The 18,766-nt window shown below is 38.7% G+C and overlaps 1 protein-coding gene across 17 annotated transcripts in view; it reads right to left on the bottom strand.

Moving 5' to 3' along the window:
• Window positions 1-18,766, bottom strand: part of PDLIM5 (PDZ and LIM domain 5) — a 223,567-nt gene that overhangs the window by 90,546 nt on the left and 114,255 nt on the right. Inside the window, exon 1 of one of the 17 annotated variants that reach the window (XM_039542144.1) lies at window positions 3,501-3,655. The exons of the other annotated variants lie outside the window; for them this stretch is intronic. The gene's annotated coding sequence lies outside the window, so the exon portion shown is untranslated. Of the gene's footprint in view, window positions 1-3,500; window positions 3,656-18,766 lie in introns of those variants that run through there. 17 annotated transcript variants of the gene reach the window in all.

Here is an 18,766-nt window from a genome sequence, read left to right as displayed (position 1 = left end):
CACTAAATATTCCTCTTGTATCTATTAAGTCACCTGCTTCTTCCAGGATAATATTTCTAGTTTATGCATTAGTCAGTAAGGATAGAAAACTTGGCTCAGACAAAAGAACCTAATGTTCAACCAAAATATTGAAAACATTGTTAAATTCATTTTGCATTTGTGAACAATCTCTTCTTCCAGCTATATCTGCAGATACCACATTGCAGTATTTCCCCAATTCCATTCAGAATTAGAAACAACAAAATGCAACGAGAAAGACGTTGCCATATGGTACTTCCAGGCCTACAAGAATTCTCTTTTGAGACTTCCAGCCTATTTTTGCAGATGCAAGAGATTTAAACAATTAACACAGGTTTTGGATAAGCATCCGAAATACTGCGTGTATACTAAAGACAGACAATGAATCTGGCTCACCACTATTAATCAACCAATCTGTCAGTGCTGTTTATGTTTTGCAATGAAGTATCATACAAACTGTGAAATCAAGAATTTCTGCAAATGCAGTGTAAGTTAATTAATTTTCATATCTGCTTTATGAAGAGTATGTAGAAGGAAAAGAAAAGGTGTTTAAAATCGTACACTCAAATGTTCACTCAAAAGGGGAGAAGGTCAAAGATTTGAGGAGACCCAAAGCTGAACCTGTATTTTCCAAGTTTCCAGGAGGTCTGGGTGGCTCAACGGAACAGTAAGAGGATGTAGTGTCTCCGTAAGGCACCTGTTCAAATTTGGCCAGGTTTTTATGACAAGTCAGACCTTTCTGTCTCATTTCACTGGCCACAGTGAAGTGAGACAGTGATTTTAACTTAGTTCTTTGTGCAGAGACATCCACACCACAAAATTCAGTAGACTTAGGACTGTCCCATCTCCATCAAGAAGTTTAGTTCTGCTTGTGATAGTGCAGTACTCCTTCAGGGGATAAATTACTTCCAGGTGTCCAGGTCTGGCAGCCTTTCTGCCTTTCATAAACAATACATGCAGTTTAAAAATAACGTTCTCCTATTTTTATTTTTATTTTAAAAAACCTATTTCGGTGCTAATTTGCACCCATATAATAAACCCACCATGCATACACAAACTTCTCCATCAAAGTTGTTTGTTCTTTTTCAGAAGAAACTATACTCCATCTGCGTAAAGTCCATTTAGACCAGACCAACAGATGAACTTTGTTCTATAAACACATGGCAAACTGTTTTCATATCATTAATATTTTTATGACATTTGATGCAATTGAAAACTTTCCACCTTTCAGCCCAACCTTATTAGCTAACTCCATTAAGCTGTTCTTCCCTGTAGATGATATCTGGTTAATACTATTCTTTAAATTCTCATTTTATTCGTTCCCTTTCCATTTATTTCACTTATAAAAATGGATTAACACAATATTAAAAAGGTTCTGGCTATAGTTAACCATATGGCTTTTCTACATTACCTGCTGGATCGACGGGCAGCGATCGATCCAGCGGGGGTCGATTTATTGTGTCTAGTCTAGACATTATAGATTGGCTGCCAAGCGCTCTCGTCAACTTCGGTACTCCAGCAGGACAAGAGGCACAGGTGGAGGCAACAGGAGAGCTTCAGCTGTCAACTTACTGCAGTGAAAACACCGCAGTAAGTAGATCTAAGTACGTCGACTTCAGATATGTTATTCACGTAGCTGAAGTTGCGTAACTTGGATTGATCCCCCTGACCCCGCTAGTGTAGACCAGGCCTTAGTCAGGACATGAATAATTAAGGCTGAAACTGTATTATTGCATGCTATTGTCACTGCAGCATAGATAAACCACAGTATGAAGGGCAATGAAGATTGGGCAATTTTATTATGTCTCTAACCTCAATAATTAGGCATCTGGTTAAGGATTAAATTGGATCTACAATATAGTTTACAGGTTTTGGACAATATGAATCAGCCCTTAATAAATCCTTCTTGCTGAAAGGGCACAAAATGCATGCAGGTTTGGAATGAGAAGGTGCTTAACTGTCCTGTACGGATGCCATCAAAACAGAGCCAGATCTTCAGCAGATATAAACTTGCAAAGCCCTGTCCAGTCAAAGGAGCTATGCCAGTTTACACCAGCTGAGGATCTGGTCCATAACACTGCATATGTTTAAATCCAAAAGCCAGAGAGACTTCAGAGTTAGCATAACACTGAGCTCATTTAAACACCTCTTCTTTCAGTCTATCTGCACATTCATGAGAAGGCCACTCTAAATTTACATTTTTTTTTCTTTTTTTTTTTTAAAGCAAAAGCTTGAACTCTGCTGAAACAGAGGCAAATACTCCCCACCTCTCTGACAAAAAGTTTCCTACTTCCAGTTGCCAAAAGGTTAGTTTCATTTATTAGCCCCTGATTAAACGAGGTTCATACACACAAAATGTTAAAAATATAATTATTCAAAACTTTTTACACTTCGTTTTAGGCAGGACCAGCTCCAGGCACCAGTGCACCAAGCAGGTGCTTGGGGAGGCCAAGAGAAAGGGGCGGCACATACGGCTATTTGGCGGCGGGTCCCAAAGTCCCCTCCTCCCCCGCTGCTTGGGGCAGCAAAAACCCTGGAGCCAGCCCTGCTTTAGGCAAACATTTTAAACCTCTGGAAAGCCTACTTTTAAATTACAACAATGTGAAAATGGCAGAACTATTTTGTAACTGGTGGACAAAACCAAGGGAATGTGCTTGCAGTCAGAATCTGTCAAGTTTAAGCCTGCTGAAAGATTTTAATGGCCAAATTATAAATGCTTAAAAAAAATGAAATGCTGACATATTACTCCAAGTTATTTGGGGGCCCTGTTCCAATAATGGCCTTTCCTACCACTACTTATAAAAGCCAAACCAGGCTGGAAAAGCTCTCTGCATAATTCTAGCTTTTATTTCAATTCTGTTTTGCATGGTGTGGGGGTTGGGATACTTCCTAAATGTAATCCGATATAAAACATTTTTTGTGTGTCTAAAAATAGTGAAGTATTGCATCCTCAAGATCAACCCATTTCCTGATCATCTAATAGCAATTCTTAGCATGATATATTATATCTGAGAAGCAACTGATGAGATCCTATAGGCAACTGCAATAAAAACTACTATCTTAATGGCTTTGCTGCCATTTTGGCCTGCGGTTTGAATTTTCTACTCAGCTTTATTTTAGGACAGTGATCAGTTGATAGCCAATTTACAGTGCTGTAGCGTCAAAAAAAAAGACAGGGTAAAAATGTTGAATGCGTGCACATGCCAAACTATGACTTTTGCTAAGGGTTATCTGAACAAAAACAAAATCAGATGCAATTTAAAGCAAAGAAAAATGAGAAATATTCCATATATTTGTTATTGACCAAAAATCCCTTTATGTTATAGTAATAGGTAAAAAGTACTTTAATGATTTGTATAACAGCTTAAATTATATACCACATAAAAAGGAAAAACAAAACATGTTGTGGTTTTTTTTTCTGTTTATAAAATAGTAGTAGTAGTAGTAGTAGTAGTAATAATAATAAATAATAATAATAATACCTGGCTCTTATAACACTTTTCACCAGTAGATCTCAAAGAGCTTTTACAAAGAAGGTCATGTCATTATCCTCATTTTATAGATGAGGAACCTGAGGCAAAGAGTGGGGGACCTGACTTGCCCAAAGTCACTGAGCAAGCAAGGCAGAGGCAGAGTCAGGAATACATGTGTATTATCACACGGCTTGAGTTGTCTGCCATGTAATAATGAAATAGAATGTTGGTCTTACCTGCTGTTTTATATGCCTACTCCTGGAAGTAATTCACTGCTTTAGTTATCTTGTAAAGACAAGCACTGAAGGCCTGTAACTGCACATTCCAGGAGTTTCAGTGAAACAGACATCTATGGATGTATACTTTAACATTTTTAAGGTCAGGGAATTTATCAGGTGTGGCACATCCAAATTTATGTCTAAGAAGAAACCGTCAATTTCAAACCAGTTAATTATTAAAGGAATATAAAGCAGTTCAGGTACTATACCTACCATTGAGTCATCTTGCTTATTTTTTTTTAAAGGTTTTACAATAAGTTTTACCTATTTTTTTTTAAAAATGCGTGTCTTGTTTTTGTTGTGCCGCAAAAGACCAACACAAATAGGGGAACTGACCTACTATACAAAGGTACAAATGAAATCAACTATACACAAAGTGCTGCTCTAACATGTGAAAAATAAAGTTTAGAAAATATTTTTCTAATCTTTCAGCTGTAGTAATCTTGGGTGTTAATTGTAACAAGAGAAAGTAACTTGTTCAGTCAAAAGTGTGATTTTTACATTAGTCTCTCTCAGCTTTTTTTTTTTCCCCCCCCTTTCTCCAGAAGAATTCCTCTCTCAGCATGTGTGTGTGGTATAGTGTACTGGAAAATATATTCACACATTTCTTGGCTGGATAAAGTGTGCACAAAACGTAGTACCTTTGAACAATTACTTGCTTGTACTTAGCATATATTTTATTCATGAGTCACAGTTTTAGAATTCATTAGCTATAAGTTTTCATGAGGTTAATTATTTCTAACATTTAACTTCAGTGTCTGACAATCTGAATGTGTTATATATCTTCACATTCTCACTGTGATTCCTTAGGACATGAGACAATTACTTCAGTAAAGCACTGTGTCAGATAGATGTAAGCAAAAAGACTTTTTTAGCTGGTGCTTCAGTATTCAGTCAAACTAAACCTTGCTCTCTTTTTATATTGAAGGCAGGCCCGGGTCTTCTCCATCATGTGTTAAAGCTGACGCTGTAAAGGAGGAAGCTGCGGCTGCCTTCTACTTTGGTATTCCCCCACGCAAAGACTAATGGGCTGTTTTCATGTCCTCTCAAGCAAACCACTGCTCACAGTCCCATTCCTGTGGTCTTGTGGCAATCCTACTGAACACATTTTTAAAGACTTAGTGCCGCTAGACAATAATGTCATCTTATTATAGGTTATTTAAAACAATGTTAAACGATCAAAGTAAAAACTATTATATATGTAGTAGAATGCTGAGATCTCCACCATTTATTTACTCAAGGGGATAACATTTAAAGCTGTATCTGCCAAGGCTGAAGGTTCAGAAGTTGTTGGGATTCCCTCCAAGACCTTTTCCACTTGGCTTATCCAGGATAACTTGTCCAGTTCTGGGAGAACACTTTATCCAGTTCTCTGGGATCCAAAGAAATTCAGTTTGACTCCAGATTTCACCTCTCGGGTTCCTTTATTTGGCATACAGCAAAGCTACACTGCGTTGATCAGATTCAAGTGGAGGGGGTGGGTACAGAGCATACCACACATCCACAGTTACACAGCAAACCTCTTTCTTTTTATACATTTACACATTAGATTACTTTTACTACACACTGCATCACATTTGGTTACTTTGCAGGAACAAATGACTGTGCAGCACGCCCTGTCCATGCATTGTCCATTCCTATCTTACCTTGTCCATGGTTAGTAATGGTTCCCTGGGTGTTCTCCCTTTTATCTTAGGTGGCTCAGACATTCTGTCTTAGCCTACTGACCTATTTACTTATCTTATGGTACGCCCACATCTTGAATACTGTGTGCCCAGTCTCAAAAAAAGATATATTGGAATTGGAAAAGGTTCAGAAAAGGGAACCAAAAATAATTAGGAGTATGGAACGGCTTCCATATGAGGAGAGATTAATAAGATCATGATTTTCAGCTTGGAAAAGAGACTAAGAGGGGATATGATAGAGGTCTATTAAATCATGACTCGAGTGGAGAAAGTAAATAAGGAAGTGTTATTTACTCCTCCTCCTCCTCCTAACACAAGAACTAGGAGTCACCAAATGAAATTAATAGGCAGCAGGTTTAAAACAAAAGGAAGTATTTTTTTCACACAATGCACAGTCAACCTGTGGAACTCCTTGCCAGAGGATGTTGTGAAGGCCAAGACTGTAACAGGGTTCAAGAAAACTCGATAAATTCATGGAGAATAGGTCCATCAGTGGCTATTAGCCATGGTGTCTCTAGCCTCCGTTTGCCAGAAGCTGGGAATGGGCGACAGAGGATGGATCACTTGATTACCTGTTCTGTTCATTCTCTCTCGGGTACTTGCCATCGGCCACTGTCAGAAGACAGGATACTGGGATAGATGCACCTTTGGTCTGACCACTACTGCCGCTCTTATCTTCTTATTTAACACAAACTTTCTGTTTTCAGCCTAGTGATCCGTTTACCTCCTTTATTCTATCCTCCAAGAAACGAAACCTCCCTTCATGTGTTAATTACTCATGTCAGGCCAAGCCTCAGCTATAGAAGTCTCCATATTACATGCAAATGACATAACACCCTATTTTGCATATTCTGTGGGTACATGAGAGACAATGTCCTAGTTACTATAACTTTACCCTGACCAGCCTGCAGCATGGAAAGGTTTTGAGGAAAACAAGGATTTCTACACTCCTGACACCGGCTGCTTCTTTCCTTAGCCTGGGTGAAGCGGAAGGCTGTGGTTAAGGAGCCTTGACCACAATGCTAGGCTGCCGCTTACCCTGGACTGGGAGAAGTGGGTATTGATGTGGCTCACAGATTGCTCTTTCAGGCCCCCATGGCCAGGGCAAATATGGCAAGATCCTTACCCAGAGCCACTGCACAGGCTGTTTGGTGGAAGGGACTACGGTTTAGGCTCTCTCTCTCTAGGTTAGTCCTCCCAGCCAGAGTCCTAGAGAGCTACCCACAGAACAGCTCAGACCATATCAGAGGAAGCCTAGCGTGTCTCCTCAACCTCTTCTGATCAGGTGAGCTAAAGCTGCTAGGCAGGATAGGTTCAGAAGGACCCATCAGGTCTATGGGTGTCACCATTACACCACTCACGAATGATGAAGCCTAGTCATTGACGTATTATATTTAGCGTTTATAGTGATTTCAATCAATTCCTGAACAAAGTACCTCTTATTGATTGATGCCTGTTTCTTTAGTTCACTCTAAATCATCACCAATTCCTCAAATTATCTTTGTTAAATATCAGCATCCACATAATGATTAGGGGCAAGCAGCAAGAAGGTATCACAAAAGCAAGCCCTCAGAAACCCTTCCAAGGATTATATAGGACTAATATCTCTAAGGATCGATGCTCTGGGTGTCCCTAAACCTGGGACTGGACAACAGGGCATGGATCACTTGAGAAACTGCCTTGTTCTGTTCACTTCCTCTGAAACATCTGGCACCGGCCAGTGTCAGAGGACAGGATACCGGGCTAAATCAACTATTAGTCTGAGCCAATATGGCCGTTCTTATGTTCTTACAAATATTTTCACTCCAAAGGCATTTATTAAACACTAATTTCAACAAACACTATTTTTAAAAGAAAAGAAAACAAATCTAAAGAAAGTCATAAGTCTAGTTATCCCTGGATCAAGAATTTCCTCAAGAACCTGTAAAAATGCTGACATCCATGTCCCATCAACCCTAGGCTATAATTCACAGGATTTTTTTCCAGTGGCTGCACGATATGGGTGACTAATGTTCAAGTTACTTCATTTGTCTAAAACAGAGTCCAAATAAGTCCAAGAGAAGAGTCACATTTACAAGCATTTCAACTGGAAATCATCAAGATAAACAGAAAAAAAGCTTTTTTCCCCAGTCACCATATCCTTACGTGGGAATGCTTGCTAGCCTGCATATTTGAGAACATGAGGTTTTACATCAAGTTCTTTTTCATAAATCAAGTAGTTTTGCCATTTTTATAGCCTTAACATTTTATATAAGGCTGTTTTGAGTAAAGCCCTGCAACCCAACCTGAACTCACCCACAGTGTTGGGTTCTGGTCAGGTTGGAAAACAACTGAACACTCTCAGCATCAGGTCAGCTCCGCTCAGCTCTCCTCCTCCTGCCCATGGGGTTGAACTGGTGGAGGCTGCATGCCTCACTCCTGCCAGCCACCACCGCCTCACTGCTGTGTGTTTACTGTGTGTGGAGTGAGCGGGTCGAGGAGTTTCAACACCTCTGATTCTGCAGCGCACACAGCGGGTGGCAGGCAGCAGGAGCTAATCATGCAGCCACAGCAGTGGAGACGTTGACACAAGTTAGGAAAGAAGGGTCAGGTTAGGTGGGAAAACAACTCAAGTCTCTTGGGCTTGGGTCCAGTTCTGGCTTAAAAATTAGGCCTAATCAACCCTCTAATTTTGAGGCTAAAAAATGTTGTGTATAAAGCACCTCAGCATTTGCGCCAACCCCCTTTCACCATCAAACAAGTTTCATAGACAATGATTAATCAAATGGAATTAATTTTCAACTTCCAAGACATCAGGCAGCTCACACTGAAAATGTGAGCAAGTACTTCAGTCCAGTATTATTTCAGCCAAGAGCAGCAGCATTGCAGTAGCTAGCACCAAAAACTATCAGACGCTTTTTGACTATCTGAGCCTTATTTATGTCAATGCAATCTAACGCCAAAAAGTTCTAGCAGTAAAATGTTCCATAACAGAAACTGATCAGCAGCACATTAAATTAAGGACTGAATTTATAAGAACTTTGCCCAGAGCAGCATAATAAGGTTAGGCAAGAAGTAGCTGCATTTTTATTCCAATAAATTAATGATTCTTCCAGTCTGATAAGGAAGCAAGTTTAGTGAAAAATTTTAGTCACTGTGCCAAAGGAAACTAGCAGATGACAAACATGAATAAATCATGCTAAAATATAGGACAAGTAAAGATTTTTTTCCTTATAACTCAGTTTCTGCAGATAAATTTCTAGATGAACTGCTGTATAAAAGAAGGGAAGGACAATATTGGTATAAAGAAGATGCTGCTTTATTCGCCACAAAATGTCTGGAAGTGTAAATAAGGGTAAACATTTTATAGTTTTTATAAAGAGTTATCACTGTATCCTGCCTCTCACGATGTGTATAGAAAAATGTGCTTTTAATTCTTTCTAGATTAAATTTAACAAATTTATTATTGTACAATTAGCTATCAATTTTCCCCACCCTCAATCATCCAATATCATCCCCCATCAGGTAAAACAGAAGGGCCTTAAACCGTTCCTTCAAAGTAAACAACTTAGAAGTGAATCCTCCAGCTGAGGGCCCTACACGAAGGTACCCTATCTCCAGTGCAGTTTGTTGCTATGACAAGCAGTTGCCCCAGTCCTCATTTGACCTCAACTATATCAGTTTCATCTAAGGAGAGAGGTGGTCTCATTTACTAGGGCCCAAATCATAGTCCCTTCTATTTCTGTCCACCCATAATCCTTATATCAAAACATATGCTACCAAAACCAACTTCACTGGTGGCAGTGAAGAAAAGATCTTAAAAATTGTAGTACGTCTATTAAAGAGTTTAAATAGCATTACTACCTAAAGATACATTAGCTGTAGCACTGCACTTCCTTGATTTTACTGGCCTTTATAACTGCAGGGTATTTTTTTTTAAATAAAATAAATAAAAGGCGGTAAGATTAGTTGTCTTGCAGATCAGACATATGTAAGAAAGTTTTTTCAGTCTGAGTATATTGGCCTACTATAGTTCCAGGCATATGAATAATTCTACTTGAAAATATCCTGCACTAATACCAAGTCTCTATTGTTTATTGTTGTGAATGGCCTCCCTTAAGCACAACTGACATGTCTAAGCGCAAATGATGTGGAAGTGCTTGCCAGAGTAGTCTCCAGTGAGGACATTTTTTTGTTTATAGCAAATACTACGCAAGGAAGAAGAATGCAAAGAAAAAAACATCTCAAATGTTAGATTGAAGCCAGCAGTGACTCCTCCACGAGAACAAATAAATTCCTGTTGACAAACAATCGGGGAAGCATTTATAATGGAAAAAAATGCTAACAATGCTTGAATTACAGGAGTATGAAGTGTGCTACTGTAATTAAGCCATCATTTGCAATGGTGAAAGGGGAAAAAAGTTAATCCCGTTCAAACTAAGCCATTCATCTAACTTAAACTAGTTTAGGTAAAGAGTTCCCTTTCCCACATTTACATAATAGAAATGAATGAGATTTTTTCCTTTTTTCTGCCTGAAATGCTATGGGATTAACATTCATGACAAAGCAGCATATGAAGCAATTAACTGCTTTTGTGGGTGACTAATCACTGAAGCAAAACAGACATTTGAAAACGACAAGACCTGTTGGGAGTTCTTCACAAAACCATGAACATTATTCATCTTGTACAGCAAGACAAAAAAAGATTAAGCAACCTCCAAAACAAAAAGGGTTTTATTGCCATGTGGGGTTTTGTGGTTCCGTGCCACTGCCCTGACTTTTCACTGACAGCATTTTGGACCTTGTGATTGCTCAAGGATCAGATGAAGTCACGAAAAATCTTTTTGCGAGAATTAGTTGTGCTGGGTAGAATTTTGTGAAAGACAAGCTGGCAAGCTTCTGAAAGAAGGAAATGTTTTTCCTAGACTGTGATTGGCTCAGAATCGCAAACAATGACAAAAATATGTAAAGATACCCTATTAGCTTGGGTCTTTTATTCAAGCTTTCATTTACCAATGCACTATAATTAATTTCAACTTCTTCCGCTATGGAATTCGCAGTATCACCCACCAGAGTCAGGCAGTTACAGCCCGAGACAGACACTATACTGAACTGCTGATTTCTGACTGGTGAGGAACGATCTTGCATGAGATCAGACAACTTTGAATAGGAGAGTTAACCATTTTAATGTGCTCATTTTTCCTGTATATCCAGATGGCACTGACACTTTTGAACAGCTTGTCTAACTGCTTGGTTCATAGCCTTGTCCTCTTATTTTTATTCTTCAACTCCCTAATCCACAGAAGTTAAATAAGTATTATCTGAAATTTAGAGTCAAAACTAGTGTTTATGTACCTGTACTTTAGATACAAGTTATTTTGATGAATATTTCTTCTAGTTAATGTGAACTATTTGAAGCAGTTAGAAGACAGAGCCCATTTTAAGCCACATAAACTCCTTGTAATCCATTTAGAGACAACTGTTCTTTGACAGTAGGTCACCTATTCTATCATAATTAAAGAATACTACAAGTTAGCAACATGAAACCTTGCGTGTTTCAAAGTATAGCAACAGGTGCGGGGATGTTCTTTAATTGCGAACTAAGAAGTATAAATAGACAAAATGACATCACTTAAAGCACCTAAACAGTGAGACAATGATGAACGGTAATTATAAAGGAAAAATGATATAAATTATGCAAAAGACTGACACAGCGTAGGTTTTAGTGCAAGTCTATCATATAAATGAGAGTTGAATAGACTCAATCCCAGGCTTTGGGCTGATGTACGCAGCGCATAATGAAGGAAATGCTATGAAGATTCCCCCTTTATTCTTAATATTAGGAATGGAGAACCAAGGCAAACCAAATTTGGAAACAAGCATTGAAAAAAAAAAAGTAGAAATCTTTGTAATGTAATCACATTAAAGAACAGATGCATAAATTCTGGAAAAGGTGTCAAATTTTCAACTTCCAATCTATCTACAGTTCATGTGACAAGTACGTACTGTCCAATTCCAAATACCATTTGGTCTATTTATCTAGGCTTGTCCAAGCATGGGAAGCACTAGCAAGTCATGCAAGACTGCCACAGGATTGACAAATCACAGATGGTTCAGTTTTTGGGAAGTAAACCAACAGGCTTCAAAACATTTTTATACGAAATCTTTTAGACCTGGATAAATTAGATTATTCTTCAGGTTTAATATCCCACTTGAAAATTGATAAAGGTATCGTATTTAGTACACATATGACTAGCATTAGAGAATAAAGACAACTAACAAAGATGACTTGTTTAATATTCACAGTCATTTTCTATACATTGTACTTCCCCGGTAACACTTTTTATAGAATGAATAAAAATATAGTGCTTACCATAACTCCAAGTGCTTCAAACACTACACAACTAAATCTCATGCAGTTTTTAACCAAATTTAAATCTATCTAGTCACATGGGGAAAATCAGATTTGTACTTCCACCTTCTTGAGTATGATATGGAGCACGTTGGAGGACGTTAATGTATATTGGACAGCCAATGTGAAAGCCCTCACACAAGATAGTGAAAGAAAACAGCAGCAGAGGTGGCTAAGAGCTGGCTGACTCAACGCTTGTCTTATGCTTTGGGAACTATTCTTATACAATAAATTCAAATGTCCAGGAGGACTTCAGCATATAAAAGATTCCCAGGGGATAATAAAACCGTTATGTTACCAAACAAAGCTACTAATTGCCCTCAGGTTAAAACAGGTCCTGCAATTTAGCAATCTAGCCTTCACCCTGTCAGCTTCGAGAAATCTATAAATAGAAGCGATCATACCTCAGGTGCTCCGATTACCCTTCATGGGTTTCTACAGCTCCACAGCTTTAAGCACCCATGACTAGAGCATGGAACTGCAGATTGGAACACCTGGATTCTGGTCTCCAATCTGTTACTGACTTGTTATGAGACACTAAGCAGGTCACAGTTTCTTTACTTAACAGTCCCAATTTGTAGAATGGGGATAATACCTTTGTTTAAAGATTTGAAACTGTAAGAAAAAAGTTGTTACAGTATTTATTTTTCTATTTATAAATGCAAAAAAAAATAGTATTAATGCAATATTGTAGTTGAAAAATAAAACACTCAGGAAGTTCCAGAACTTAAGCTCTCTCCTTTAATATTGACTTACGTACATTGCAAATTCTGTACATTTTACTCACACTAACAAATATAAAGGGCTTACATTTAACAAGAAAACAGATATACTCAATCTTGAACACAATTTTATAAGGCTTTAAACCAGCAAAATCCTGAGTGTTCTCAACTTCAACTGTAGTCATTAGGAGTTGAGGGTTTTCTATGACTCACGGGGAGGTACTCAACACCTTGAAATTCCAGCACATACAGTTCACCACCACAACACAGATAAATGCATCACTTCTGAAGTGTATGAAACTTGGCAGCTGTTTCAACATGTAGAGTAATATTATACAAAAGTTTAGGACAGGAAATGAAGAATACCATGTAAGTGAAAATACGAAAAAAGCAATACCAGGTCTACCTTAATTCTACCACACACTGGAATGTGACAAGAAATCTTTAACAATCGCAAGCAGTTAGAAACATCAGTTTTAGGTCTTCATTGAAAGACACCACATCCAGAAGCAAACCTCCCCGCTCCCTCCCCTCCCCCAAGCATTCTGAATCTCTTGCCTCAGTACTGAACTTAAATAGGGAGGAGTGACACCTACAGAATCAGCTACACATCATCTGGAGTTTTTGTTGGAAGTCTCCCATCTACTAACTAACCAGGCCCAGCCCTGCTTAGTTGATCCGATAACATCACAGCCCTAGGTGGCTCAAGCACATTGTGGACAGACATGAATTTGATAAGCATAGATGACAGATAGAGTGGAATCATAGAGTTACAAACTGACCAGTCAACCACCTTATTTGGAACCAGAAGTACATAATCAGGCAGCAGTAGAGAGGAAAAAAGCAGCAAAATACAATACTGTTTTAAACGTAAACTACTAAGAAAAATAAAGGGAAAGCAGCATTTTTCTTCTGCACAGTAAAGCTTCAAAGCTGTATTAAGGCATTGTTCAGTTGTAAGCTTTTGAAAGAAAGTTTTGTTCAGAGTTACAAACATTTCAGAGTTACTAACAACCTCCATTCCCTAGGATTCTACTGTATTCTACATCAGAGTTAAGGGAGCGGATAGTCTTTTGAAGCAAATGACTTCCCTTCCATTTCTAAACATATTACTAACCCCATTAACATGTCCCTTGTAGAGGTTAAGTTACTGAATTCATGGGAAGGTGCCAAAAACATCCCCTCATATATGGATGAGTATTACTTATCTGAATATATTTGACTGCCTTGCCCTTTATTATTCCACCTACTCAAATGCAATGCTTTCAGCCTAAGAGTTGGTCACTATACAACATATGTCCTTTTAAATGAATTACTAAGGATATTTTTCCTCTAAAATCTCAGAGTTTACACACTGGTAATATTTCCGTCTAATGCCACTGGTCCAAGAAACAATAAGTATAAAAAAAAGTGTTATGTCTATCAGATTCAGTCCCCGCCTTGGTTTGAAGGAGTATCAGTTTGACAACAGCGAATGCAAAAATTATGCATAAACACTTTCTAAATTCAACCACGTCCTGACCTAAACCTTGTTTTAGCTCATCTTAATGCTAAAATGACAACAAAGTTACTTAGGAGGAAAGACATATCTATGAATAGTTTCAAAAGAAAATTAAATCCAATATAAAATCAGATAGAAGATTCTGCAAACTCTTCATGAAGGGTACGTCCATACTACCCGCCTGGGTTGGCGAGTAGAGATCGACTTCTCGGAGTTCGATATATCGCATCTCATCTAGACGCGATATATCAAACTCCGAGCGCGCTCCCGTCGACTCCGGAACTCCACCACCGCAAACGGCGGTGGCGGAGTCGACGGGGGAGCCGCGGACTTCGATCCCGTGGCGTCTGGATGGGTAAGTAGTTCGAACTAAGGTAGTTCGAGTTCAGCTACGCTATTCATGTAGCTGAACTTGCCTACCTTAGTTCGACACCCCCCCCAGTGTAGACCAGGCCTAATATCTGTATTACAGATATGTTTATAAGCTCCAACAGGGATTACAATCCCATTGTGCTAGGGAAATAATCACCTTCAGCCCTCATATAGATTATGCCAATCACAACATGTCTTCCATTCTTCTCTTATCGTGGCTTTCCTTCTCCATGTGGGGCCATGCCTTTTCACAATAAAAAAAACTTTCCATCTCTTTGAGATCGGCCGAGTGGTCGTTTCATGTCCCATGGGTACCACTCGGTGACAGCTGTAGTTCATGGATTGTCAATGAGCCTAGCTATACGCCCGGCCCATCGCATTTTGCTTTACCTGCTTTCAACGACAATGTCCTGCGCTCTACTCTGCTCTCTGATCACTTCACTGGGGACTCAGTCGCAGACTGAAATCCCCAGAATTCTTTCCATTGCCCTCTCCGTGACAGACAGTTCCTCCATCTTCATCAGCATCCATGTTTCACTACTGTACAACAACCCAACAGTACCGCCGGCAATGAAGAGGTTGGCACATGTTGCCTTGTTGATTTTTCCTTGGAGGACATCCTTGATAGAACTGAATGTGTGCCAACCAGCTTTCTTCACGAGAGAGTTCACCTTCCTGATTGTGACATGTTAATTTTTTGGCCCAAATAGACATATTGTTCAACTTCTACTATTTGTTCTCCCTTGACTATTATTTGGGTTTTGGCAAGGCATCAGACCACATAAATTTTGTTTTAGAGCGGTTCATTTTCAGTCCTACTTGGCTGCTTTTTGTGTCAAGTTCTTACAGCATTCTCTGTAATTTGATAGTGTTTTTGACAAAACATAGTATCGTCTGCAAATTTGAGGTGGTTTAACTGCTCTCCGCTGACTCTGCTTCCACCCTTCCAGTTCATCCGCCTCATTACCGTTTCGAGGAAGGCTGTGAAGACACTCGGTGAAACCCTGTCTCCTTGATTCACACCTTTTTGACTGGGATGCGAAGGGGAGTGTGAACAGAGTTATATCCGTAATGCAGTCAGTGATGATGTCTGACAGTGATAATAGACTGTATTCTCCAGGAGGTCCTACCATGCTATTAAGGTGTCAGACTGCCAATTCAGGGAGGGGACAGTTGTCCTCCTTCTTGAGGTTGGGTGCTAGCTAAATTGAGAAGGTAAATGTACCATTGATAGCACAGCCAGCAGGTGGCTGAAGAAATGGCTAAAACAACACGAATGAATGGGCCCCAGTTCCTTGTGTGTTCCTCCATTCATTCTGTGGTAGCGGTGCGGTGGCAACTAACAACATGGACAATTACAAATAAGTAATAACAAGAACTTTATCATCAGGAATTTGTGTGTTTACAGCAAAGACTCCACAACTGCACAAACCAATCTTTAAAAACCAAAAGAGCAGTTGGGATTTTGTTTTGCTTGTTTTATATTTATACTTAAAAAAAAAAACACATTTCCATGGCTCTGCATACCTCTCCTATTGCCTTTATTTAATATTATCAAGCACACTGTTTCCTGTAGTATATGTCCCTGATACCTTTGAGAAGCCTCATGAAAAGCACAGGGATAAATTTTATTCTAGACAAGCACACGCTATGAAATAAAAGTTCAACATCCTTGGGTGTGGAACAGTTTTTACAACAGCTGTGTTGTTCTCATGTGGCTGCTGACAATTACCGTCAAGCTTTACAAGAGGTAATTTTGATTGAAGAGGTAATGTTTTATTTATACATAACTTATTTTGCAGTTTAAAAATTAGGTATTGAGACAGTAATTGCAAAGCTTCAAAGCTGAAGCCTATCTATGGTGTCCCAGTTGGCTATTTTACAGTGTGCCAACAGAGCTAAAATGTCACTACAGATCATGCCATTCTGTGAGGCATCTGTGTTATTTTAAGATGTGAAGATAAACTCCAGCCAACTTCACATTGTTTCCTTGCATCCTTCACTCCATGGCCACTGACACAGCTTAAAATAAACGTACAAGAACAATGGCACCACCTTTTAAGTGCTTGCTAACAAGTCTCTTAAATTCCAAATCTTTATTGACCTACACAATCAGTCAAGGTTAGAAAGGGTCTGAAAAATTTCCACTAAGAACTACACAAAAATCTGAACTCTCTCTTTCCGATGTTAATAACTTGAGAGAGTGAGGTGTTTGTGGGAGACAATGTTTTGTTTCACATTTTAAAGTTCTTACATTTAATATGAAGGCACAGCCAAGTTTGCTAGATCATAAGTTGAAAAAAGTATATCTATCATATCAGCTGTACACGTTTTGATACAACCCTGTAAATGTGTATTAATCTCAAACTGCTGGAAACAGTTTGATAACTAAACATTTGCTAAAACATTATGTTCATATAAGTTATGTTCATATAACATTACGTTCATATAAGGAATTTTCATTAACATTGTTTGCCACACCACATTTTTTGTTGCTCGGTCTTCAGGACCTTTCCTTCAAAGTATTCAGATTTTTTATTTTAAATTATTCTTTTTAAAAATGACGCATAACAAAAGTTTGTGTAACAAACATTTCATATGATGAAAAACTGAGATGCCTCACCAATTACATTACTGACAAACACTTGATTCAAATTGATTGGGAACAGTCTGGGTTAATCAGGCAGCTTAAAACCTTGAACATTTCCACTTGAGGGGACTTCACAGAGGCTATGATGGAGGAGAAAGATCACAGCTTCCACCACAGCTGTGGCAAAGGAACATCATGATGCTGTAGGTCACAGACACACTAACTGCTGAAATCTGCCAGCAGAAATTCCCTTCTCTTCCCTCCTGCTGCCTGTCCACCCTTTCCCCAACTCTGGTTGTTAGCAAACCATGGCAAGTTGTGAGGCTAGAACAGAGGGAAGTGACATCTGGGCACAGGAGATGGCACCAATGGGAGTTTCTGGCTTTCCATTTCCACATTCTTAGCCTGCTGCCACTCTGGCTAGCAGCACACTGAGCTGCAAAAGCCTGAAAGACTACAGAAAGAATAGTGGAAATATCAAAATAAAGTTAAGCACAGATTTCCCGGCATGGTACTTCTATTGTGTCGGTCTCATTTTTTTTAGTAGCATTCAAATACACTGAGGGAGAGAAGTAGTAACTTAAACGCCTGGTGAGTCATTATGAAAAGAATGGGTAAAAATGAAAGGAACAGGTCTGCCTAGGTATTATCAGTTGAATTCTTAGATTTTGTTTAAGGAAAATCATTTCGGTGACCCATACAATGAACAGGATTAATAAAAGGTATATTGCTGAAGTCTGTGGCTACCTTTGCTTACCCTTGTAATTCTTCTTACAAACTATGTAAATATTATCCATTCTATTTCTCTTATTAACAGAGAGACAGTCTCAGACATTAAATGTACACAAAGTCAGCCAAAACTGCAGAGATAATATACACGTTTAAAAAAAATTAGTTTTGATAGTAAGTATAAACTGATTGGTAAAACGCAGCTACATGCAAAATGGCATTGCAAACTGCTACTTTCACACACTCTTGCTATAATTTTTTTTTAAAAAGAAAAAAGTCAATGGTTCCTTCATGTCCTTTATTCTGACCTTGAGCAAATGTGTTGTGTCTCTGCAAAATAGCAGCTCATGTCAGAAATAGCTTAGGGCCAATCCTGCAAATGCATCTTGGGAGGTGCTGAACGTCCTGAAGTTTATAACGTCAATGGTACTTGAAGGTCATCTGTACTTCCCCAGGAGAAGCTCTGCACCTTCCAAGAGTCCCACATTTTGTAGACTATTGCTCCATCTCTCTACAGGCCAGACTAATGAGGACTACCATGTTCTACAGGCAGCAGTTCTAAACAGCAGAGCCACATGGAGCTTATACTGCATTATGAAAAATGTAGTGAAACACTCATTTCAGCTGAAATTCTTTCTATGTCAGTATTAAAGATTAATTAATATGTCCAGCTACACAGTGTGAATATATTACACAGGTTGCACGTAATGAACAAAGGATTTTAAAATTTTATCTTTTGCAATTTGTTTTATTGCCAGCACCCTTGGTGATGAGCCAAACAAAAACTTGGACTTTTTTTAAGAAGTGCATTTTATTTTGTACCTGAAGACATGTGTAAGTTAAGGCAAAAACCTGGTAGTTTAAATACAGCCTCATGATTATAGGAAACAATTTCATAATTTCCCCCCAAATTCTCCAACACAACATTGCATTAACATTACCAGTAAGTTTGCTTAAACTAACTTTATAATACGATGGCATGTGGTACCCGTGTATATTGTCTGCAC

The sequence above is a fragment of the Mauremys reevesii genome, linkage group 5, assembly GCF_016161935.1.
Source record: "Mauremys reevesii isolate NIE-2019 linkage group 5, ASM1616193v1, whole genome shotgun sequence".
Lineage (NCBI taxonomy): Eukaryota > Metazoa > Chordata > Testudines > Geoemydidae > Mauremys > Mauremys reevesii.
The sequence above is the reverse complement of the archived record's forward strand: the minus strand, read 5'-3'. Positions and strand labels throughout refer to the sequence as shown.